Source organism: Pogona vitticeps, chromosome 4 (assembly GCF_051106095.1).
Source record: "Pogona vitticeps strain Pit_001003342236 chromosome 4, PviZW2.1, whole genome shotgun sequence".
Classification (NCBI taxonomy): Eukaryota; Metazoa; Chordata; class Lepidosauria; order Squamata; family Agamidae; genus Pogona; species Pogona vitticeps.
Genome location: NC_135786.1, coordinates 14,064,803 through 14,089,784, shown reverse-complemented (window position 1 = coordinate 14,089,784; position 24,982 = coordinate 14,064,803). Strand labels below are relative to the sequence as shown.

Below are 24,982 nucleotides of genomic sequence, written 5' to 3'. Positions count from 1 at the left end.
CTTTTAATTTCAGGGCTGCTGTCTCCATCTGCAGTGATCATGGAGCCCAGGAAGATAAAATTTGACACTGCCTCCATATCTTCCCCTTCTATTTCCCAGGAGGTGATGGGACCAGTGGCCATGATCTTAGTTTTTTTGATGTTGAGTTTCAGACCGTTTTTTGCACTCTCCTCTTTCACTCTCATTACAAGGTTCTTTAATTCCTCCTCACTTTCTGCCATCAGAGTGGTATCATCTGCATATCGGAGGTTGTTGATATTTCTTCCGGCAATCTTAATTCCGGCTTGGGTTTCTTCCAGTCCAGCCTTCCGCATGATGTATTCTGCATATAAGTTAAATAAGCTGGGGGACAATATACAGCCTTGCCGTACTCCTTTCCCAATTTTGAACCACTCAGTTGTTCCATGACCAGTTCTAACTGTTGCTTCCTGTCCCACATATAGGTTTCTCAGGAGACAGATAAAGTGGTCAGGCACTCCCATTTTATCTCTTGACTCCCTATAATTCCAATCCCCTATAATGAGAAGAACCTGTTTCTTTGGTGTCAGTTCTAGAAGGTGTTGTAAATCTTCATAGAATTGGTAATTTCATCCTTTTCTGCATCAGTGGTTGGTGCATAAACTTGGATTATTGTGATGTTGAAATGTCTGCCTTGGATTCCTATTGACATCATTCTATCATTTTTGAGATTATATCTCATTATAGCTTTTCCCACTCTTTTGTTGACTATGAGGGCTACTCTATTCCTTCTATGGGCAGCTTGCCCACAATAGTAGATATGATATTCATCTGAATTGAATTTGTCTATTCCCATTCATTTTAGTTCACTGATGCCCAGGATGTCAATGTTTATTCTTGCCATCTCCTGTTTGACCACATCCAGCTTACCAAGTTTCATAGGTCTTACATTCCAGGTTCCTATACAGTATTTTTCTTTGCAGCATCAGACTTTCCTTTCACTTCCAGGCACTTCCGCCACTAAGTGTCCTTTCAGCATTGGCCCATCCACTTCATTAGCTCTGGAGCTACTTGTACTTCTCCTCTGCTCTTCCTCAGTAGTATGTTGGACACCTTCTGACCTGAGGGGCTCATCTTCCAGCGTCATATCTTTTAGCCTTTTGTTTCTGTCCATGGAGTTTTCTTGGCAGGGATACTGGAGTGGCTTGCCAGTTCCTGCTCCAAGTGGATTGCGTTTAGTCAGAACTCTCCACTATGACCTGTCCATCTTGGGTATCCCTGCACAGCATAGCCCATAGCTTCTCTGAATTACTCAAGCTCCTTTGCCACGACAAGGCAGCAATCCATGAAGGGGATCCTAAGGATACTCATATATAATCTTTAAACTTGAAGTTCCTGAGGTTACACAGAAATGTATCAAACCTGCTGGCAGAGATTGGGAAACTGGAAATAAAATTTAGTCTATCTACTAGGTGAAGCTAATTGGGACCAAATTAATAGTTTTACCTAGTGACTGGAAACAGATAATCTCTTCTGTTTGCACTCCTGCTTATATGTTTTTTAAAGAGATATTCATACATTTGTGGTCCAATAAAGGCATCACCTGTCTTTGCTTTTATCTTGTATAATCAACCTTGTGTCTTTGGGTTTTTTTCTCTCTCCCCCCCTCCCCCCAGGATTGTCACTGCTTGTATTGGCTTCTGCTCCATCCTGGCCTTTTAATAGCAGTCAGAATCACAGAAATGTTGCCTCTGATATGTTCCTGAAAACATTCAAAATTCATCTGCTAAATTTCTGCCTATCCTGCTTATGCAGCATTTTCCTTGCTGTGGAGATCAGTATATCCACTTCCAAAGGCTGCAGCTCAAAATGGTGTCAAAAAAGTTGTGGCAACGTCATTTCCTATTGTCACGCCAGTCTCCATCCTTGTTCCATTTCTTGACAGTCTTACATGTGTGTATGATCCAAATGGGACATCAGAGGTCTATATATCCTTCAAGACTTTCCCAGAAACTTCCCAGAAAGCATATGCAAAATGAGAAAAAGGTGTATATTCTTGTAATTGGATGCAGGGGCCTATTATATGTTTCTCTGCTCTGCTTTGTGTCTTTGCAGGCGATGAGGAATTCTATGTGGCAACTTAATTAGTTTCAAAGACTTTGATGATTTGGAGAAGAGTAAAGCAATATGAGTTTTTGCAACAGCAAAGCAGGAGAGAAGCTGATATCTGGCATCATGCTGAAGCACAATGCCAGGAAAAATGTGGGGTTTTTTTGGATGATAACTGGCCATGCTGGCAGTATTTATTTATTTATTTATTTATTTATTTATTTATTTATTTATTTATTTATTTATTTATTTATTTATACCCCGCCCATCTGGTCCAGGGAACACTCTAGGCGGCTTCCAGATACTTAAATAAAAACCACAAATATACACAAAATTTATAACATCCGCAAGCAATTTAACAGATTATACAAGATGACAGAGGAAGAGAAGGAAAAAGTAGTATTCTGCGGGTGGGGAGGAACTATAGTTATGGACTGGTTCAAAATTGGGAAAGGAGTACGACAAGGCTGTATATTGTCTCCCTGCTTATTTAACTTACATGCAGAATACATCATGCGAAAGGCTGGACTGGAGGAATCCCAAGCCGGAATTAAGATTGCCGGAAGAAATATCTACAACCTCCAATATGCAGATGATACCACTCTGATGGATGGCAGAAAGTGAGGAGGAATTAAAGAACCTCTTAATGAGGGTGAAAGAGGAGAGTGCAAAAAATGGTCTGAAGCTCAAAAACAAAAACAAAAACACTAAGATCATGGCCGCTGGTCCATCACCTCCTGGCAAATAGAAGGGCTAGATATGGAAGGAGTGACAGATTTTACCTTCTTGGACTTCCATGGTCACTGTAGATGGTGACAGCAGCCACGCAATTAAAAGACGCCTGCTTCTTGGGAGGAAAGCAATGACAAACCTAGACAGCATCTTAAAAAGCAGAGACATCACCTTTCCGACAAAGATCTGCATAGTCAAAGTTATGGTTTTTCCAGTAGCAATGTATGGAAGTGAGAGCTGGACCATAAAGAAGGCTGACCGCTCAAGAATTGTTGCTTTTGAATTGTGGTGCTGGAGGAGACTCTTGAGAGTCCCCTGGGTTGCAAGGAGATCAAACCTATCCATTTTGAAGGAAATCAACCCTGAGTGCTCACTGGAAGGACAGATCCTGAAGCTGAGGCTCCAATACTTTGGCCATCTCATGAGTAGACTCCCTGGAAAAGACCCTGATATTGGGAAAGTGTGAGAGCAAGAGGAGAAGGGGATGACAGAGGATGAAATGGTTGGACAGTGTCATCGAAGCGACCAACATGAATTTGACCCAACTCCGGGAGGCAGTGGAAGACTGGCATGCTCTCGTCCATGGGGTGATGAAGAGTTGGACACGACTAAACAGCAACAACAACCTACCCAGTATCATTGACACTGGCAGGCAGTGGTGTTCTGAGCTTTCAGGTAGAATTATTTCTAATACAGTGGTGCCTCGCATAACGATCTTAATTGGTTCAAAAAAAAACATTATGTGAAACACCGTTTTCCATAGGAATGCATTGGAAACCGGTTAATCCGTTCCAGTAGGCACAGATTGCCGTCCTTAAGCGAAAAAAACCCATAGGAAACATCGTTAAACGATACAATGTTTCCTCCATTGGAATGTATTGAAGCTGACTCAATGCATTTCAATGGCTTTGCGAAGTCAATTTTTGCAAATTTAAGTGTGTCATAAAAGGGTCAAAAATGGTTTTAAATGCTTGGATTAGCTTCTGCACCCTCTAAAACGGATGCAAAAGTTAATTTGGCTTTGATCTGACTTTTCGTTAATTTATGGTGAATTTTTCCCCCCAACTTTTGACAGCTGTCAAAATCTGACAGCTCCATTGTTTCCTATGGGGGAAGAAAAAATTCACAAAAAATTAACGAATACTCAGCAACTGTTCTAAATGCTTGGGTTCGTTAGAGGACCCCCTAAGTCGTGTGCAAACCTGATTTGGCTTTGATCTGAACTTTCGTTAATTTATGGTGAATTGTTTTCTCCCCCATAGGAAAGCATGGAGCTGTCAGATTTTGACAGGTCCATTGGTTCCTATGGGCCGAAAAAAAAAATTCACCATAAATTAACAAAAAGTCAGATCAAAGCCAAATCAGGTTTGCACATGACTTAGGGGGTCCTCTAACGAATCCAAGCATTTAGAACCGTTTTTGACCCTTCTAAGACACTTTTTAAATTGAAAAAAGAAACATCGTTAAGTGAAGCAGGGGACCTAAAATCGCATTTGTTATGCGAAGCATGGTCCCAAACTTCGCTAAGTGAAAATCGCCCATAGGAAACATCGTTATACGGTGCATATTATTTTCTTAAAAAACACATCGTTATGCGAATTCATCGCTAAATGAGGCACTCGTTAAGCGAGGCACCACTGTAACTAGTTATGCTGAGGATTGAACCTGAGACCTTCTGTATGCCAAGTCGATACCACTGAAGTATGCTCATTACCAGCGGTTGATGTGGTGGTTCACTTGGAAATATCCCAAGCATTGCTGGGGACAAGAACGCAGAACAGTTTGATTATGGTCAACATAATCAGATGGTACCAGACTAGTTCAGGAGAAGCAGGACAAGCTGGATGTTACATTTATCTCCAAAGGGGGGAAAAGGAAACATGAGGTATGTGTCTCTCAAGAGAAACAACTGAATTAGATTTACATACACCCCACCACTTGAGTCAGCTGCTTCACTCTGCCTAATGGTAGGATCAAGACTGCCCTGGGGTGCATAGTACTCAATTCAGTGGTTTAAATCCATACTGTACACAGCAGTTGTCTCACTTTGGACTGACCTTAGGATAAGTGAGCACTTTCCGTCCCATGCAGCCCTACACTTTCATACAGTAAGTACTGTTGATGGATGAGCTTCACTTTTTCTCGTCTGATACATATTCATCCAGCTTCAGATAGCAGACAAAGAAGGTACTGAAATATCATTTTTAGGGAAGAGCTACTGGGAAGCACATTTCATTCACATGAAATAGTTTTGCAGTTAACATACCTTATTAATGACGAAATTGTGGCTAATCTCTCTTCCAACATATTTGGGAGGGATCTTGTCAGCTGGAGGGCAAAATGTCCGAAGATTATTTAGAATTAATACTCCCAACTATATATTACATAAAGTAGGAAAAGTCTTGTCAGGTCATGGATTCTGACACCTGCACGCTCTCTCAAGAGCACTACAGAATTTTATAAGCTTCTGCGGATAAATCAGAAGCCTGTGTTCATCACAGTTGTCATTTATCCCTATTAAGAGTTAATTCCAGAATGAAATCAGACAATCGTTTCCAGTCATATCAAGGTAGAAATCTTCAGTGTTGCAATAATTCCAGACAACATTAGCTTGTCTAATTCTACAAGCTTTATTTATTGCTTCTGTATTCCATATGCACAAAAATACTTCAAAAAGTAAATTAAAATGTATTGAAAACATTCTTTCAGTTATGAGAAAAACCATAGGCACGAATGTTTAAATATAAATCCATCTTTGCAACTTGTGGGAAGCTACACATGTGATTGCTATCCAAGATTGCTATCCACTATGAGAAGTTGTAAACAAAAGTACACCCCAAAACAAAGTTTAAGTTGTAGGAAGAACTTAATTCATAAAAATATATTTCAGTTTTTGGCTTGTAAAAAATTGGCTTGTAAACTGTAAAAGTATAGTCAAGAACATAAATCATATTTGGACTGAAGATTAAGAGTTTATAGCCTAAAACAGGGACCTTGAAACATCAAAAGACAAAGAATACATCTCTAAAATGCTGAAGTTTGGGAAAGTAAAAAATGTAAAGTAAAAAGCATTTTTTTAGCCTTTAAGCATATTCAAGTTTTCGAAAACAAAAAGCAAAACAAAACAAAACAACTCTCTGGTTTATAAATGTGGGGCATTGCACTTCCGTTCCCATGATTTTAAAAAAGCTAGGAAATGGCCTCAGCTTGCTGCACAATACTGTGCCCATGTTGCTGGCAGGAAAAAGAATGCTAACCTTTACGCATCAAAGGACAGCCTGAATGTTAACAAAACCAACAGCAGCAGTCAGAATGGACTATGGCGGTGTTCCCAACCTTGGGTCCCAAGTGGTTTTTGGACTAAAATTCCCAGAAACCTTCACCAGTAGCTGTGCTGGGCAGGATTTCTTGTCGTTGCAGTCCAAGAACATCTGGGGACATAAAGTTGGGAACCACTGGTCTACAGGATACCCTTTCTGCTCGTTACCATTCACATAGCAACACCACACAAGGGGAAATCCCAGAAGCCGACCACTTTTTTCCATCAGTTAACAATTTCTCACCCAAACACAAAGCAATTGTCTTGGCTGGTTTTCAACAAGTGTGAATGGTAGTGAGCGGAAGAGGGTGTCCTGTAGACCAGTGGTCCCCAACCTTGGGCCTCCAGATGTTCTTGGACTCCCAGATATCCTGGCCAGCAGAGGTGGTGGCAAAGGCTTCTGGGAGTTGTAGTTCAATAACATCTGGAGGCCCAACGTTGAGGACCACTGCTGTAGACCATATGGAATACAAATCACATCAAATCCAGTCTCCAGATGCTTTACTGATGAACCACAAATGGGTTTGTCGATTCCTCTGTGCTTTTTGTTTGTTTGTTTAGACAGCAAATAAATTAAAAAAGCTGGGCACCCCCGACTTCACAGCCTTCCCACTGCTCCATCACCTCCCTACCTTGTTCATATCTACTTCCACCCGTGCCACTTTTCACCACTGCCTTTGCTGATGCCTCCACCATTGCCGCAGCTGATTGGTGGGCCATAGGCAGACAGGGCAGGCTAGGCTGCTGGAAGGGAAACCGGCTGCTATTTGCCAAAGAGCTTGTGGTGGCAGCAGTGGCAGATGAGGACAAAGTAGGGAGGTGAAGGGGGGCGGTGGGAAAGGGGTGGGTGGAGTGGGTTGGGGCAGAAGGAAACTATGGGGGTGGGGTGGTAAATGAACCAGGCGGTTCATAAATCACCCCAAAATTCATTGCTTCAGGAAACTTTGGGTTCTCCAGTCTGGAGAGACCTGAAACAATCCAAAGCAACAAACTGGTGATTTTTCATGAATTTCCTGGTTCATCTTGAGCTTCATGCTCATCTCTAATACAGGTTGTTAATTAAATTGCATGTAATTTGGTGTAGTCGCACCATTAATAGTGCATAAAAATAACAATACCTTTGTGGTGACCACAGTGAAAATCTTCACCAACTGGTATTTACCCTAGGCCAGAAGCTTCTGCTGACACCTATATGAAACAATGAAATTAACCTATAATATTGATGTCCATGTTAAAGAAGCACTGAATCTCCTCAGCTTCATAACTTGTAAGCATCCAATTCAGTTGCTTGGCTTTGACCTACATTTGGTCCTCTACTTCCCTCTGCCAACCAGAGCTACACTATGTTGAGTCAACCCACATCCTCATTTCCTCATTGGTTTTCACCCTTTCTGCTGTTATTTCTTCTGTTTCCTTTGCCTTGGAAACATAAGGACATGTCTGACAATCCCAGATGTGTCAAATGACTTCCATGTGGCATTGCTCCTAGTGTTGTGAAACTTCAGCAGCAAGTAACTTGCATAAGCTGCTGGAGATGCTCATTACATGTATTAAAATGCCAATCAGCTCCTATAACAGTAACCCAACATTTCACTGGATATTGTGGGCAAAACTGCTAAATAATGCCTTTGGAGATACAGAATGGAAACCTGAGACGTTTCTGTGCATTAGATTAGCATAACATGTATATACCTGTATTTACAAGGGACATTTTCTGGTTCAGCCTTCCCCCAACCCAGTGGTCTCTAGATGCGCTGCACTGCAATTGCCATAATTGACAGCTATCCTGTTTTCTTACACGTGCCCTAGTGAATTGCCCTGGTGGGTCTTGTTCTGTCTAGGCTCCCTCCAGAGCATCCCTTAGGAATGGTTTGTCATAATATCTGGAGTGGGTTAGGCATTGAGCTGTCTTATCATCCCAAAATTAAGGCAACAGTCATAAGGGAAATGCAACCTTCCAAAATGCTCATGAGCACACAACTAATAAATACTATTCAGTGCCTGAGCTTTATAATGCATAGAAAAATACTGCCTACATTTAATATTCACATTTTATTACATTAAATACATATGTATATATTGTATCCTATATAGTTATTATTTCAGTAATTAAATATGTAGTATAACAGGGAAACAAATGAACTGGGTAAAATTTGATGTCTTAAACCACACAAATTGGAGAAAGGAAAACATGCACAGCGGGCAGAAGGTATTAGCTTTTTCAAAGAACTTCATCACAGACTGCCAAAATTCTTAATCACAGTCAGCCAACGTTTTTTCCCCACATATGCACTATTGTTTTACAGAAATGGATACCCATCTATTCAAATGTCAACATCTTCTTAGAAAATCTTAAATATTCATGTAATTTCTCCAATAGCTCCCAGTCACAGATTATGTACATAGCCAACAAAAAGGAGGTGCCTTCCATGCAAAGATGGTGGCTGAGAACTTGTTTCTGAGTGTAGTGGGAAAATTTTAAATATATCTGTGCGTTCGCCCCTCGTGCCCCTTGCCTGACCCTCCAAACACAGAGCACACGAAGGCAAACTACTACTCCTTTAACCCCGCTGCCACCAGTTGATCGCTAAATCAACGGCGGCCTTTGATACCATCAACCACGGTATCCTCCTGGGGAGGCTCTCTGAGTTGGGAATTGTTGGATGTTTAGGCAAGTCTTCCCTCCAGTTAATCTCTGATTCTCTACCTTTCTCTTCTTCTTTTGTGGTTTGTTTTTCATTTTTTTTCCATCTTGAAGAACTGTCTATTTAGTGTAATAATTTCTTTTTATATTCATTGTCGTATTATGTGTTGTAAGCCGCCTAGAGTGGTTTCAATGACCAGATAGGCGGGATATAAATAGAATAAATAAATAGAACAAACATTATGGAAGGATGAAGATGCAGGTCCAAACTTCACTGTCTTTTAAATAAAACATTTTTATTGATTACAGATGTTATTATTATTAATCATAGGTAACTTCTATTATCATCAATCTCTACCTTCTATTTGTCATTACAGTTGTTAATCTCTTTTTCACTCCAGTCACCTCAGATCTCCCAAATACCACACTCTATCTCCTTTTCCCCTCTCTCACTCTGACTCTCTGACTGCTTTCACTCCCTGACTCTGACTCTTTATTACATTTATCTCGGCTCCGCCTCCTAGCAACATTAGCCTGAAACATGAATATTCATAACTCCTTAACATAATAAGGGTGAACGCTACAATACCTTTCTTTGCTGTTTTAGTAGTGCATAGAATTGCTTAATGGGCTCTTGATCATTAGCATGCTTGCATTTGTGTGGAAAAGTTTGCAAGGATTCAGGTCCAGTGCCTATCCTCCTCTGGTCTCTAGGAATTAAATATCAGAGGAAAAACTGAATGCAGTACCTCTGACATCAATATAAATTCACACTTCTTAAGATGTGATGGAGCACATATTTATCATGAACATTTTGATGATGGATTGTAAGAATAACCTTGTACTTCAGTTGCTAGCTTGGGGGGGGGGGAGAAACAGAAAGATTAAGTGAAATACTGTACGAGTGCTGTCCTCTTCCAACAGTTTCCCACATTTGGGGGAAATCGCAGGAGTCGGCACACCAGAAGTGCAATGCATGAGCCTCACCCTGGGAAAACCAATGTGTCTGTGAAGGCAACAGAGGAGGGACAGAGGAAATGTGCTTCTCCTTTGGCAGCATGCAGGTTTCAATGCAAGGAATAAATCTATCCCTAGTTGCAAGTTTTGATGGCTACCAGATGGGTGCTTAAAATACTGTTTGCAGAAACATTTCACAATTTCTGTTTGGCAACTTGCTAGGATGTACATTGTGTTTATGTTGGGAAGTCACGTTCGTTCCATGTTCTCTTGGTATAGGCTTGAATTGATCTCATGTACTAGATGAGGCACGGATCCTGTATTCCCTGCTTTTACATATTTTCCCCAGCAACTTGACCTCCTTTACCATGTGTTTCTCTACCATTAGAGGTACAAAAATAAACTTTTTCTAGATACAGAACCAGCATCTCCTCTAGTGTGGAATGCTGCTCCTCACAATGTTGGGTTGGCCCTTTTATCCTTTTGACGATAGTTAGACTTGCCATTTTCGTTAGGCTTTTAATAACTAAACTGGGCAGAATCAGTCCCTTCAGGATGCTGGGCATATGTTCCTGTAACTGTGTGTGTAAAGCTTGTAAATGCTAGATAACCTTTTAAAATTATTATTATGCCTTTAAGTATGTTTTTAACTTTGTAATATATTGTATTTGTTGTCTCACTTTTTAAAATTGTTGCGAGTGTCATTAAGTCCCTCACCAAGAGAAAGGTGGCATAGAAAATTAAATAAATAAATATGGTCTCAGATGCTCCTCTAAATGAACATTTCTCATTTGATGTTCAGTTTCCTTCTGACAGATTTTTGCCACCTGTCATTTATTCCTTAATGTGGTTTGGATTTTTTTTTTCATTCTTTCAGGAGGAAAGAACAGGGTCTTAATGATAGACTCTTTTTTGAGAGAGATGTTTGCTTCATTCTCTCATCTGCATGCTAGAACAAAAAAAAATTGTACTACAGCTCCCATCAATTTGGGCCTCCGATGCTTTCCCTGTTGCTACCAGGATACCTTAGCAACTTCCAAGGCTCGGAGCACCTATTCCAAGTTTCCATTCAGTAGATTGGCTGAAGCAAGGCTGAACTAGTCATGGAGGAATGGGCAGAGATGGAGAGATAACATGACCTGCATCTTTGCATGGGTTAAAAACAAAACAAAACAGCTACTATTGGCTGAGAGGATGGCGTTGATAACTTTGGCATTACAGTACAACTTCCTTGCTTGCTGTAGTCCTAAGGGGAAAAACTCCGCCGGTGGCATTTGCACAGGAAAGCACCCCACAGAGTGCCACATGTTTTCTGGGCTCCTTGAAAAACAGAACAGCCTCTGATAGAAATAGTAAAGACCAATATTAATGAGCAGTGTATTGACTGCTATATTTAATCCTTTATTTTAGATGAAGAACAGACATCTTTCTGCACAGAGCAGCCTCAGCAGTGACATATGCTGCTGAGAAGCTTGTCATGCTAAGTAGATAATTGGCAGGGGTTAGGGTGTTTGTAACTGAAGCTGTAACCCAACAACTTTTCTTGCTCAAAAGCCATGCCCCCGCCCCCCCACATCTCCTGTTGCTGCCTGGGATGCCATGGCTCCTTCTAACCTGATTCTGAGCACCTAAGTTTCTGTTTCTGTGTATTGGCTGAAGCAGTCATGGAGGAATGGACAAAGAAGAAAGAACTGTCTATTTTGAACTGCAATTCCTGGAATGCGTCCGCCGGCATGGCCAGGGATATTCTGGGAATTGTAGTTCAAAACAGTAACACCCCCATCGGTGAGAATGGGGGTATTTACTGTAGAGAGATTGTGCACATTTATTTGCCTCAGAAGTACCAGTACAAAAGTAACTTTTTCTAGTTGTGACAATAAGTGTGCTTATTTCCCTCAGAGATGATATTCTTTTGCCTCAGGCGTGTATTCCAAAACATAATTTTTCATGTTTCTGGGAATAGGGCTATTATTTGCCTCAGAGACCGGGTGTTCTGGGAGAAGTGATCCAAAGAATAATCTCCCCATCTCTGAGAATAAGGGTGTTTGTCTCAGACTTTCAGCTCAGTTGGGTGGTCTAAATTCTGTCAATGAAAACATGTTCATTAGCTAGTCCATCTGTTCTCGCTCAAGGTTTTGTTCTGTTGGAAGAAAAAGGTGGGGAAAACAGTTGGGAAACAAGGGGAAGTCACATGCCCCTGAAGGATGAACGTATACACAAATATACCTCCAGTATAGTTCAGTGAATACAAATTACACAACGATAATTCATCTGGAAACAGACTCCCCTCAGCATTGGAACAAGACATTTTGTTGTGTGAAGCAGCAAACGATGCCCCTGCATCCACAGTGCAGAATATCCTGAGGTGGGGCATCATGAAAGGATACCAAACTAAGATGGCCTCCTCACTCTGCCAAATGATAGGGCTGACCCTTCCAACTGGGCTCAATATCATTCACAATGAGACACCAGGCAAGAGAAAATCCCAGAAGATGATTCCTTTTTTTCATCAGTTAACAACTTCTCACCCAAGCACAAAATAATTGTCAGGGCTGTTTTTCAACCAGTATGAATGGTAGTGAGCAGAAAAGAGAGTGGTTGGTGGGGTGTCTCTTGCCTGAACATGTTGGCATGTCACGGAGCCTATTCTCATATAAAAGTTTAGAAAAATTTCTTTCTAGCCCTTTTTAAAGTTAGGAGATTCTGCAAATACTGTAGAACTATTTTTTATGCTCACCCCCAGCATCTGTTCAAATCATGTTCATGTTGATGAACAAGTCAATGAACTAGTGCAGAAGTCACCTCATAGTTTTGTGAAAAAAAAATTATTCAAAGATGGTAGAATGTCACATCGCACAAATACTTCCAGTGCTTTTGTTTGCTCTTTAGACTTTCATATATTTTCAATCTCTTTAAGCTCTTTGTGCTTGAGCTGCTTTCACAAACATTTAAAAGTGGTTAACTAACCATTGCTTTAGAAAGACACGCTGAATAGGTCAGTGAGTTAGGGATCTGGCTGAGAGATCAATTCCCTCCTGTGCTCCTGAGAGACGCACCAGCTTGTGTAGTTATCAGCAAGTTGCAGGGTCTCCAGTCACTCCCAAAAGAAGGGAAGGTTAACCACTGCTGAGTATTCTCTACCTAGAAAATCCTGGAAAGGGCTGCCATAAGTCAGAACTGACCTGATAACATGCAATTATTTATTATTATTGGAAAACATTTTTTTAAAAAGACTACAGCTCCCATAAGTGCCCAGCCAACATGACCACTGGTGAGGGATTCTGAGTTGGTTCCCTTCATCCTTTTGTCTTAGGTTTCCAGTTCAGGCATGTGGCTGGGGAGCTTGGGGGCAGGGAGAGACCTTTGCTCCCAAATGGAATACCTGAACAGGAGAGCCTGCCCTGTCATACAGCAAGGGAGGCAGTGACATTTCTTACATGCCTCTATGTTCATAGAATGCAGTCAGCAGGGGCTGCATAAGCTGGCATGGTATTTGAAATGGGAAGCAAAGTGCCAGGCCCATTGCTGCCACCTTGTATTATGGCCTGCCAATAGTACATGCATACATGATAGCGTAGCTGAAGAACTGCTGCACCCATGTTGTGCGATCCAGTCCTGGAGAGGCAGCCCTGCCACCCAACGGCGGTGGTGGTGCCTTAGTTCTTCCCCACTCTGGTTTCAGCTATCTATTTTAAAATGTTTGGCTCTGAGGCAGTGGACGCAGGTGACTGTGTTTTACAAGGGTAGTGAATCTAGTGTTTTAATTCAGACTTTAAGGGAACCATCCAAGGACACTGAAGCTGTTTTTGCGGGTAGGGTTCAGTACTTGGGGGAGCTCCTATAACACTTGGACAAAAATGTGGACTTCATTTCCTGTGCTCCCCTTGAAATCACCAGCTTCTACTGCATTAAGGAGTCAACATACAATGAAAATGGTGTCCAGGGGCCATTCTTGAGCACACCTCTCCATCATGTCTCACTGATCATCTCTCCCGTCATTTCTTGGTTACAAACTTCCATCCTGGATCCAGGTATAAAAAAATAGCTAGTTTTAACTAGAACTAGTTGCCACATGACTACTCTTCGTTCTCTGGCAGCAACATGTGGAGAAGGTGTGAAGATGCTGTTTCCTGGAAGCAGGAAGCAGATGGTTTCTTCTCCAGGACTGGGCACAAAGCAGAAGGACCCCTTGTGGGATGGAGACAAGAGGAAAGTTTCTGGTGGATTTGTCATGCGGAGTGCTCTGTCACCTAAGGCCCTCAACCTTATAGGGGTTCATATCGTAACTGGCCCTGAAAGTCAGACAAAAATGGAAGGTTGTAGTCACTTGGAGGTGATATGGACAGGATGAAGGTAGTTGTAAGAATTGGGTCTCAGTTCATGGATGGGGAACATGGCGCTCTTCATGTTATCCTGCAATTCCTGTCATACACACCCCCAAATGATGTCAGCTCAGCATTAGGATAGCCAGATAGAAAAGAGGACAGGAAATTCAGCAGGTAGATCTTTCATAAAACGTTACAACTGCTGAAATTCTACACAACTATTAAAGTTGCAGTAGGGTTATTTTCTTTCTCAAGTCGCCATCCTACTCAACACAAGCTACATGGGCTAGGGTTGGTGGGAGTTGCACTTTGACAACCCTTGGAGTTGCCCACCCTATCATTAATACCAACTCCCTTCTCCGCCCCATTCCTTGTTTGGAATAATGCAAAGGTTCCTTCTTAGTCCTGTTTTCTTTCCCCTTTTTGGAAACATTAGCAATAAAAATGAAGACACACAAACACCCGCTGCTGTGTAACATGGGCATATAAAAATAACATTTCACTGTTACAACCCAAAAAGGAGACACAGCTCCCCAGTCTTAAATGATTGGGAATATTGACTCTTGTGTTGCTAAAAACAGCCAATGCTGCACAGTGAGTCCTACACTGTGAGGCTTTCAAGTTACTCAAGCATACAGTTATGCTTATGAAAAATCTCCACGGTGCTGGGCAGTGTATGCCTATGAAAAAAGTCTATTAATGAAAGCAATCTGGATGTAAACATGAAGGCAGCTGACATGCTGGAGATAAAAGAAAGCAAGAGTCACCGAACTGAAAAAAAAAAGTGGATGCCGTAAACTGTAAAAACATTAGCAGCTTTCTGATATGTCCTTGAATGGCTATGTCTCCCAAAAACATTAGATTACCATTTCTGCACCCATGCATATTAAATAGCAAATTTCAGAAACTAGCACTATTTTGCTTAGAAAGAAAACAAGTAAGGTGGTTAAGAATGGAAAGAAACTTGGAATTTAACTGATCCACCCTTTGGGAAATTGATAATGGCTAATAATTAAAGGATTGTTGTTATGTGCCATCAATTTGTTTCCAAGTTATGGTGGCCTTATAAACTAAGCATCTCCAAAAGGTCCTATTGTTAACAGTCCTGTTCAGATCTTACAGTTAGCTGATGTGGCTTTCTTTATTGAAGTAATCCATCTTATGTTAGGACTTCTCCTTTTCCTACTGTTTTCCTTCTTTTTCAGTGGCTTTTTAAAATGTGTCTTCTCATGATGTATCCATGTCCAAAGCATGACAGCCTTAGTCATTTTAGCTTCTGGTGAGTGTTCAGGGTTTATTTGATGTTGTACCAACTTATTTCTTTGTCTGTCCAGGATGTCCATAAAGCTCTTCTCCAAATGATTTCATTTTTTTTCTTGTTGGCTTTTTTCAGCTTTTGTATCCATGATTTGTAATTGAGAATACTATCATATGGATGATCTTGGCTTTGGCCTTCAGCAACACATCTTTATAATTAGGGATCTTTTTTTAGTTTTTTGATAGCTGCCCTTTTAAGTTTCAGTCTTCTTCTGATACTTGTGGATATTGTCTTCATTTGATGACTGAACTAAGGTATAGATAATTATTTTCTTCAGTGGGATTCACTTCTGCTTTCCCTGTTGATATGTTTCCCTCAGGAAGAGTCACTGCTATTTGATTCACTCCCAGAAGCTTGTGGTGTGAGACAGTCTAGGTCATAGCCTGACCTTTTTAACTAGACCTGCTTCAGGGAATTGAGTGGATGGTTGCAAGATTGTTATGTCTTTGTATATTTTCATGGATTTTTTAATTGGTTTTGGAAAGACCTACATACATTTCCTGGAGCAACATTACCAAGATTATTTACTCAATTTGATACTGACTTAATAGATTCTCCAATGGGTTCGCCTCTTGGCTGTCATGGTGTTTCATTAAAAACATCACTCACCTTAAATAAACTGCAAAGTTGCTGAAGTAACAAGGCTGTTATTTTGGTGACATGGCACAGCATTTTATTCCTTGGCTTCTTGACTTAGATTTTGGAAAAGAGAATTGCTTCTTATTAGGAGTGTTTTTATGAACGATGCTTTTTTCCTGAATGTTTTTTAATACAAAACAGAAAGCTGGAGAGAACCATTTTCAAATTAACACAGCTGTTCCATTCAGTTTTCTAATACAATGAATTGATGTAGAGTTTTAGGAGTAAAACCAGGTTAAGGAATGGATGTGAAAATCAAGTTCTTTAGCTAAATCTTAGTTGCTCTGTTTCATTTAGCATAGGGATGAAGAACATGTTCAGACTGCTTCCCCCCCCGCCCCTTTCCTCACCTTCAGCCTTTTTACTGGGCAGGACTAATGAGAATTATGTTACAATACTACTACTACTACTACTACTACTACTACTACTACTACTACTACTACTACTACTACTACTACTACTACTACTACTACTACTACTACTACTACTACTACTACTACTACACTAATGTGCCATCAAGTCAATTCTGGATTATGGCAACCCTTTTCAGGGCTTTCTAGGTAGAGAATACTCAGAAGCGCTTTACCATTCCCTTATTCTGAATGAATTCTGAGACCGCATAGCTTGCCCAAGGCTGCACAGGCTGGCCCTACTCGCAGGAGGCACAGTAGGGAATTGAACTGCCAACCTCCACAGCTAGATACTTAATCCACCAAGCTATCTCACCAGCCAACAATATCTAACAGCTAAGAAACAAAGTGTGCTGCTTATATACCATCCCACAGTGCTTAAAGCATTCTCTGGGTGATATACAGTTTAATTATGCAGGCTATACCTTGCCCCTGGCCCCACAACCTGGGTGCTCAATTTACCAACTTCAGAAGGATGGAAGGCTGCATCAAACTCCAGCTAACTAAACTGACCCTGCCGGAATCAAACTCAGGTTGTGAGCAGAAGCTCAACTGCAGTAGTGCAGTTTAATCCCTGTGCCATGAGGTTCCTGCTCTAATATCAAAGCATACCAAAGGCATATCAGTGGAATACTTGTGGCAGTTATAGCTCCTTTGCTCTGAGAAATACTGCACCTACTGAAATTCACAAAATAGTAAACATATTTCTGAGGATGTGCATGTAAATGTTTATTTAAAGTATATGTATAGATGCCTGTAATTTCCTCACCTCTAGCTTAATAGTTAAATCCTACCTGCTACTTCAGCAGGGAAGGCCTTCTACTCTGTGGCCCCCCAAAAAGTGAACCTCAGTATGCATCTCCAAACTCCACCCAGACCACATTCCCCTTACCAGACCTCCTTTGGGCCATTGATATTTTTTTCGTGCTTGATTATCAAACTTCAGTGCTCATGGAGAGAATGCAGCACAACCTGGCGAGGAAGAATGGCTGGATATAAATGTCACTATTCAGTGTCCCGGTACGTAGTGAACAAAGGCATGAGTCACATTTGCCAAAGAGGAGGACTTGACCCATCCCTTTGTAAGTCCTCCCCTTTGGCACTCCTGCTTCACTCATGTTTGACAACCATTACTGGCCTGTGGATTCTGATAGGTTTCAATATGGGTGACATGGGACTCAAGAGGGAAAAGCTTCTCCTTTTCCAACTTTTTCGCTTCCATTCATGGTTGCCGTCTATCTGTGGAGGCGGAGAAGAGGATTCTGATAGTGCCTTTTCCCACATCTCCCCTTCATCCAACATGGTTGACGATGACCGTGAGCCCTACCACTCTTATTCCCACCTTCTCACCCTGCTCCTGCTGTCCTGCATCAGGTGGTGACCCTTCTACTCTCTGCTGGCTAGGGGCTCGGGAGACACACTCTCTCTCTCCTGGGCTCCCCTGGCTTGTGAGATGGGCCAGGTGCCCTGCTGGGGATGCTCATGGCAACCCCTCACAATGACTCAATGCTTTAAATAAAAATACAGTGGTGCCTCGCATAACGTTTTTAATTGGTTCCAAAAAAAAAACCTTATGTGAAAAAAACTTTATGCGAAACACCATTTCCCATAGGAATGCATTGGAAACCGGTTAATCCGTTCCAATAGGCACGGACTGGCGTCCTTAAGCGAAAAAACCCATAGGAAACATTGTTAAACGATACAATGTTTCCTCCATTGGAATGTATTGAAGCCGACTCAATACATTTCAATGGCTTTGCGAAGTCAATTTTTGCAAATTTAAGTGTGTCATAAAAGGGTCAAAAATGGTTTTAAATGCTTGGATTAGCTTCTGCACCCTCTAAAACGGATGCAAAAGTTAATTTGGCTTTGATCTGACTTTTCGTTAATTTATGGTGAATTTTTCCCCCCAACTTTTGACAGCTGTCAAAATCTGACAGCTCCATTATTTCCTATGGGGGAGAAAAAAATTCACAAAAAATTAACGAAAAGTCAGATCAACGCCAAATTAAGTATGCACACATTTTAGAAGGTGCACTAACGATTCCAAGCATTTAAAACCGTTTTCAACATGTTAAGACACTTTTGTAATTGAAAAAATGAACATCGTTAAGTGAAGCAGGGGACCTAAAACCCAAAACGTTAAGCGAAGCATGGTCCCAAAATCGCTATGTGAAAATCGCCCATAGGGAAAAACATTATACGAAACACAATCTGACTCTGAAAAAATAAACGTTAAGCGAAAAAAATGTTAAACGAAGCAAACGTTATGCGAGGCACCACTGTATAATAATCACTATCTGTCATATAAAACATGCATTCAGAATACGCAGAAGAAGGTAAATGTGAAAAGGAGGGGGGAAAATTAGTAACAGCATCATATAAGAGATTCTAAGAGGGGAAAAAAGCCCCATAATGAGATACTTATGTCTCAAAGGGCACAGAAACAGTTGGAGCTTACCCCATGACTGTATAACTCACTAACTTGAGGAAGGATGTTATGTGGGTAATTCATTTAGTTTTATCCATTGATGTGACTCAAAGAATAAATTAAAACAATACCGTGACCATCAATCGACATACTGAGGATGCTTTCAGTCAAGAGCAAACTGCAAGTTATAAGTCTGCAGCCAAATGGATATTTCTTCCAGAGTTTTCATTTTGCAGCCTACATACAGCTGTTTCCATGTCACGGAAAAAAAATCTGGCCTATAACTTTCATATTGGCCTTGTTAGCTAGGGGATTTGGGGCACTGTAGTCCAAAAAAGTAGATTTCCCAGTTTCTGGTTGTGTTTATGAAATAATGCTAAAGACAGGCTGCTTATAGAAGCATAGAATCATGAAGTTGGAAGGGACCTATAAAGCCATCGGGTCCAACCCCTTAACGAATGCAGGAATAATCTGCTTAATGTGCTCCAGCTATTTTCCATTCAAAATGTGTCATCCACAACTGGTTTTACTTTATGTGTCTAGAAGGAATACTTTTCTTCTAATAGACATAAAGCGGTTTTGGAACACTTTTGAGGTGGACGAAAAACAATGGATGGAAGGGGAAGGATTAAGCCTATTCTTCCTTCTGTCATTTCCCCATTTAGACTCACAACATCAGAAGCTACTTTTATGTTCTTTTTTCTTTTTGTTATTTTTGAGAAAAATAAGATCCATTTTTTATGCAGTGATGTGTAGCATTCAGTATGACCAGCCCAGATGAAGCTTCCAATGTGGACTGGTTTGGCAGCAAACCAAAATATGGGAGTGTCACTGTTCATACAACCATGCACATTTCATTCTAACAATCTTGGAAAGCCATACTTGCATTCTTTTATTTGAGTGTTTTGACCCATATATTTGACCCACAAAACGACATGCATTGCTTGATTTTTTTCCCCCTAAACTGGAGTTTAACTAACAAGTCAGTAAGAACAACTAAGAAGAAAAGTTACATCTTGGAAATACATAGATTGCTGGATGGATATAAGAGCTGAGGGCCATTAGGCAGAATGATACAAGTGCCTCCAGTAGCAGATGCTCGGTGGCCACAGTGTCTGCATTCCAGTTATTTATCCTGAGTTCTTCCATTTTTCTCCACTCATAGGACAAAAGCATTCATGCTACACAACCTGTCCTGCACTCCCTATATCTGCCTGATGCCTTCAGGTATGGTTGAGGACCCACCCCACTGTTAGAATTTGGTGTACTATTTAATCTTCACAAGTTGAATGAGCAGATGGAGAAAACAGAGAATGTTTTCAGATGGGCTAACTCAAGCCCTAAGGTTCTTTGGATTTTCTTCTCTGGACATTATTTAAGACTCACTGACCGCTTGCTCTCAGGTTTGGTGGATGCCACTGCAGTGGATGCAGAGTTCCTTTGCATTGTTTTAAAAATTAATTCCAAAGTTCATTTAATTTTAAAAATGCTGTTAGTACTCTTCGCATTTCATCTGATATCTTTCCTCCTAAACATTTCTTTATTTGTGAGTCACAATAAACTTAGTTTAAATATTACAGTATCTGTTTTGGACTAAAACATTCATACTGGCCATGTTCGCTAGGAGACTTTTGACTGGTTTTGAAAAATAATTATGTTTTAATAGTTTATTTATTGAAATATAATAATTGTATAATCTTTTGTATATAATTTTTAATATTTTGGTTGCAGAATGTTCTCCCAGGTTTTCCCTTTATGCCAGAACCTGTTTACCTAAAGCACTTTTAGCCTCATGTAGCATTTGTGTCTCAGTTTTCTGCAATGAATCTCAGCCCCCACCCCTCTATTTGTCTCCCAGATATCCTTTAGTTGGCAGCAATTTCCTACTGATAAGTACCATCCCTTAAAATGTTTCCTTTTTAAATGTGTGAGATGGCTCTCTCATAGCACTGTTTAAAAGAAACTACTGAGACTCTTAAATAGTTTTCCCAGTGCGCGTAGTTGGTTGCTACTCAGATTAGATTAGGCATCCTTCAGTCTCGAGAAACTATGGTAACGTGCTCTGAATAGAGGTCTTGGAACAGCGTCTAGTGTGGCTGAGAAGGCCAATTCGAGAATTACCATCCCTTCTACACTGAAGACAAATAAAATCTGTCCCCTGTCCAGCTCCCTGATTTTGCTGGTTTCGGGACTGCCTCGTTGCGTCAGCCTGCTGAACAAGTGTCTCTTCAAAATGGGAGAGGCCATGACTCCAGGCTGAACGTTCAGATGTTAAAGTTTCCCATCTGTTGAGGTCCATTCCTAAGGCCTTCATATCCCGCTTGCAGATATTCTTGTAATGCAGCTGTGGTCTCCCTCTGGGGCGATTTCCCTGCACTAATTCTCCACACAGGAGATCTGTTGCTACTCAAACAGATTGAAAACTGGGGTCATCATTTGGGTTTCTATGAGGATATCATTCAGGGAAGTGGAAAGCTTAGATGAAAACAGAAAAAAGTATATTTGATAATTCCTACCATGAAGGTTATGTAAAAGCCAAACACTCCTACTGGTTTAATGTGAACTTTAAGGGAGAGGTCTGTGACTGAACAGATTTTCTGCTTCTGTCCAACATGAGTTTGATAAACATTGTAACCTCATTGCCAAGCAAAACATCACTTTCTTTTCAGTCATTTTAACTTATTTCCTACTAATGTAAAAGGCAATATGCTCAGAAACTGAGTTATATAATGTATAAAAATGATCATAATATTTTTAATGTAATCTTTAACATAAGTTTATTGACCATATGAAATTTTTAATGTAGATTTAAAGGGAATTCAATAGCTTGCCTAATATTATCCATACTGTTCTTGCTTTAGGCTTTCCTGATGTGGGGTAAAAAATACTTACCAATCAGATTTGTTAAAGCAATTTATTATCTGCATGTCTCTGACAGATTTTATGGAGGAATATAATGGTAATATTTTCCCATCTTGGGATTTGCGAGACTCCCTTTCATTTGACAGGATTCGCTGAGCTTTTAGTGTGAAAGGAAATGGCATTTCAGTCAGCTACCTTGCCATAAACAGTTCTGCAGATGTAACTGTTTGGATCCCAGCCAAAAAAGCATCAAAACAAAGAACAAGGGTGATAGAAAAAAAATTAGTGATCTTTCAACAATAATCTGAGCCAGTGGAGGCTGGTGATTCTGATGTTCTGGCTGTGGTGAATCTGTGCTTGGTTTTAGGGTGAACTTTAAAGGGGTTATCAAAGGTGCTAAGTATTTGGAGGGGATACAATTAAGCACCGTGAATAGCTCCTGATGAGGCTGAAAATCCAGAGTAGATGCATAGCCCTGAGATGCAATACTTCTTAAGATTTACAACATATACCTCTATTTTCAGGAGATGAGTAAGATCTCTTTTTAATTAAAAACAGTGAACCACTGCTCTATACTTTGAGGCAGACTGATCGCTCATACCAAAACGCTGTGTAAGGGGATGAATACATACCCCGAACATCCGCTTGCCTTTCCTATTGCAACATGAAACTATGAAAAAGAATGTCATAATATAACAAGCACTGAATGAATAATGAACACATTAAACACGATGATAAGCTTTAAAAATGGTTTGATTCCCCACTGTCCCGAACGCTAGAAGAGCAGGCTGTACTGTTCCAGAGCGCCCCCAAAAGAGGGATATGGCAAATCACTAATAGGTGCTAAAACCCTGAAAAGGGACGTCCTAAGTTGGAATTGAGTTGACTGCATGGAAGTATTAGTTGTTCAGTTCTTCTCTACTTGAATAAGCTCACTATGGTTAGAAGGGCAGGGATTGGCTTTGTTTCTTTCTACATGTGGAAAATGATGAGGGGTGACCTTCCTGCTTGGACGCAGCCTCTACATTCTTGACTTTGAAAATGAAGATGGGCAGCTGGGCCAGATGTGACAAACAACTGCTATAGAAATATGTGGGTGTATAATTACACTGCAGTGCTGCTTTATGGCATTCTAAGTATAGGATCTGGAATGCGTTGAGGTCACTTGTCTTGAGGATTCTTCCTAGAAGCTCAGTTGGGGAATTTGAGTGCCACCCTTCTCAGTTGTTCCACATTCCAAAATGTTTCCAGGAGTCTTGATCTTGTCCCTGGTTTAAATGGATTTGTCTCCCCTCTTCTCTTTCCTTTCGTGTTATTCAGCTGACAGAAAGAGAATACATTCAGGCTCTGTAGCCGAGGAAATGTTTACTAGTCACCATTTCTAGAGTTTCATAAATATGTGCAAGGGACTTAGCTGGCAAATATGTTTTGTTAATATGGTTTGTTTCACTGTACAGAGAGGTATTTGAAAGATGAGAAGTTAAAACACATGGATTCTACAATGTGTTCACTGTACTGTACTATTCTTTTGTAGATAAAAGGTCAAAAACTCCTGAAACCTCTAGACTAACAGGTTTATTATAGCATGGAAGTTTGACTCATTTCTTCAGCTGGATGGAGCACAAGGTTGGACATTCAGGTATACTTGCAATGCACATGATTGAGGAATGGATCATAGTGAAGGAGAAAGAAAATTTAAATGCAGAAATATCAAACATGCATTGTATATAATGTGAACTTTCAAAGCCCTGTTTACCTGAACGGCTGAAGTGCTAAATACATGGTATGGATATGGGTACAATAGCCTTACTTCCCAATAATCCCATACTCTTGGAAGTCATTTATTGAGTAAGTCTGCAGAGGGATCTATATGTATGTTTGGCACAATGTGTTTACAGAGTTCACAGCTGAGAACCCTGATAAGACGGGGCTCCTAATGGCCACTCTATGGAAAATTCATCTAAATTCATATGCAGTCTTCTCTGAATGCATGAAGTATGGGTGAGTAGGGCATTGTGGGCTTGGCTTACATGCATGCCACATTCCCACCCCGCAAGCACTCTACAGGTTTAAGCAAATGCCTGAACAGGGCTCATGATTGCAGTGCATACATCTAAGAAAGTGCAGTTGCATCCACAAAAGTTTATGGTGTATGTATGTACATTTTCATTTCATTTCATTTCTGCCCTTCTTCCTATAGAAGAACTCAAGGTGACTTACAAGCAGTGTAAAAACACAAATATAAAACATATTGCAAGTATAAGAACCACATTATTAAAAAACAATTAAACATATTAATGATTGAAAAGTGAAAGGTAAAATCCTGATAAACAAGTTAAAAACACATTTTAAAAATACTAAAGTTCTCTCATACAGATGCCCAGGAAGGAGGAGCCAGTCTGGTCTTCTCTGGATGGGGGTTCCCCAGCCAACACGAACTCATTTCAGTGGCATCTTAGACCTTTGGATTTCTTTTTAAATACCTTGATTAACACATGTCTTGATGTCCCTCAGCATTGTTTATGCCTTTGAAAATCTAGCTCCCCAGCATCTACAAAAATTACACAGTAAAATAAAAATCATGGTGAAAGAAATTTCTAGCTCTCGTTTTGTTGAAATCTCTTGGCTCTTCCCTTCTAAGTTTGCTGAATAAGAAATAACTTTATTTCCAGACCGATCTTTGTTGTATGACGTCTTGTTGTATGTCTCCGTGTGAGCTCCACCTTCCCAAGAGACTAAGGTCTAAATCTAATAGCTAGTCCCAAATGAGGTGGTGGGCACATTACATCACTTGCTGAAGGTTTCAGCCACAGGAATCTCATGTGTGTATTTGAGACATACATACATACATACATACATACGTACGTACGTACGTACGTACGTATGTATGTATGTACGTACGTACATACAAACATACAAACATACAAACATACAAACATACAAACATACAAACAAAGAATAGCATCAGTCTCAAAACTTTTGAAACCGCTATCATCATAGGTTTGCTTATGGTAACAACAGTTCTTTTAGTCTGGTTGTTAACAGAGGTTTCTCACACTTGTTATAACACAGCTGAATCCAATAACTGCTGCACTCCTAAACCTCTTGGAATGAAATGCACATGACTTGAAATACTTACCATCGGTCCAGTTCCTGGTATAAACCCAGGAACAGAAAAACCACACATTTCTGGAATAACAAATTGCTTCTATGCAGCTTTAACCATAAAGCTGGACCATAAAGAAGGCTGACCGCCGAAGAATTGATGCCTTTGAATT

The 24,982-nt window shown here is 40.5% G+C and overlaps 1 protein-coding gene and 1 long non-coding RNA gene across 4 annotated transcripts in view; one reads left to right on the top strand and one right to left on the bottom strand.

The window, feature by feature from the left end:
• EDN3 (endothelin 3) overlaps positions 1–24,982 on the top strand; it is a 121,690-nt gene that overhangs the window by 19,128 nt on the left and 77,580 nt on the right. The gene's annotated exons all lie outside the window — the stretch shown is intronic.
• LOC144588759 (uncharacterized) lies at positions 491–24,258 on the bottom strand. Its single transcript, XR_013544446.1, has 2 exons — positions 18,539–24,258; positions 491–4,280 (listed from the first exon to the last, which is right to left on the bottom strand). It is a non-coding gene; the product is annotated as an uncharacterized LOC144588759 (long non-coding RNA).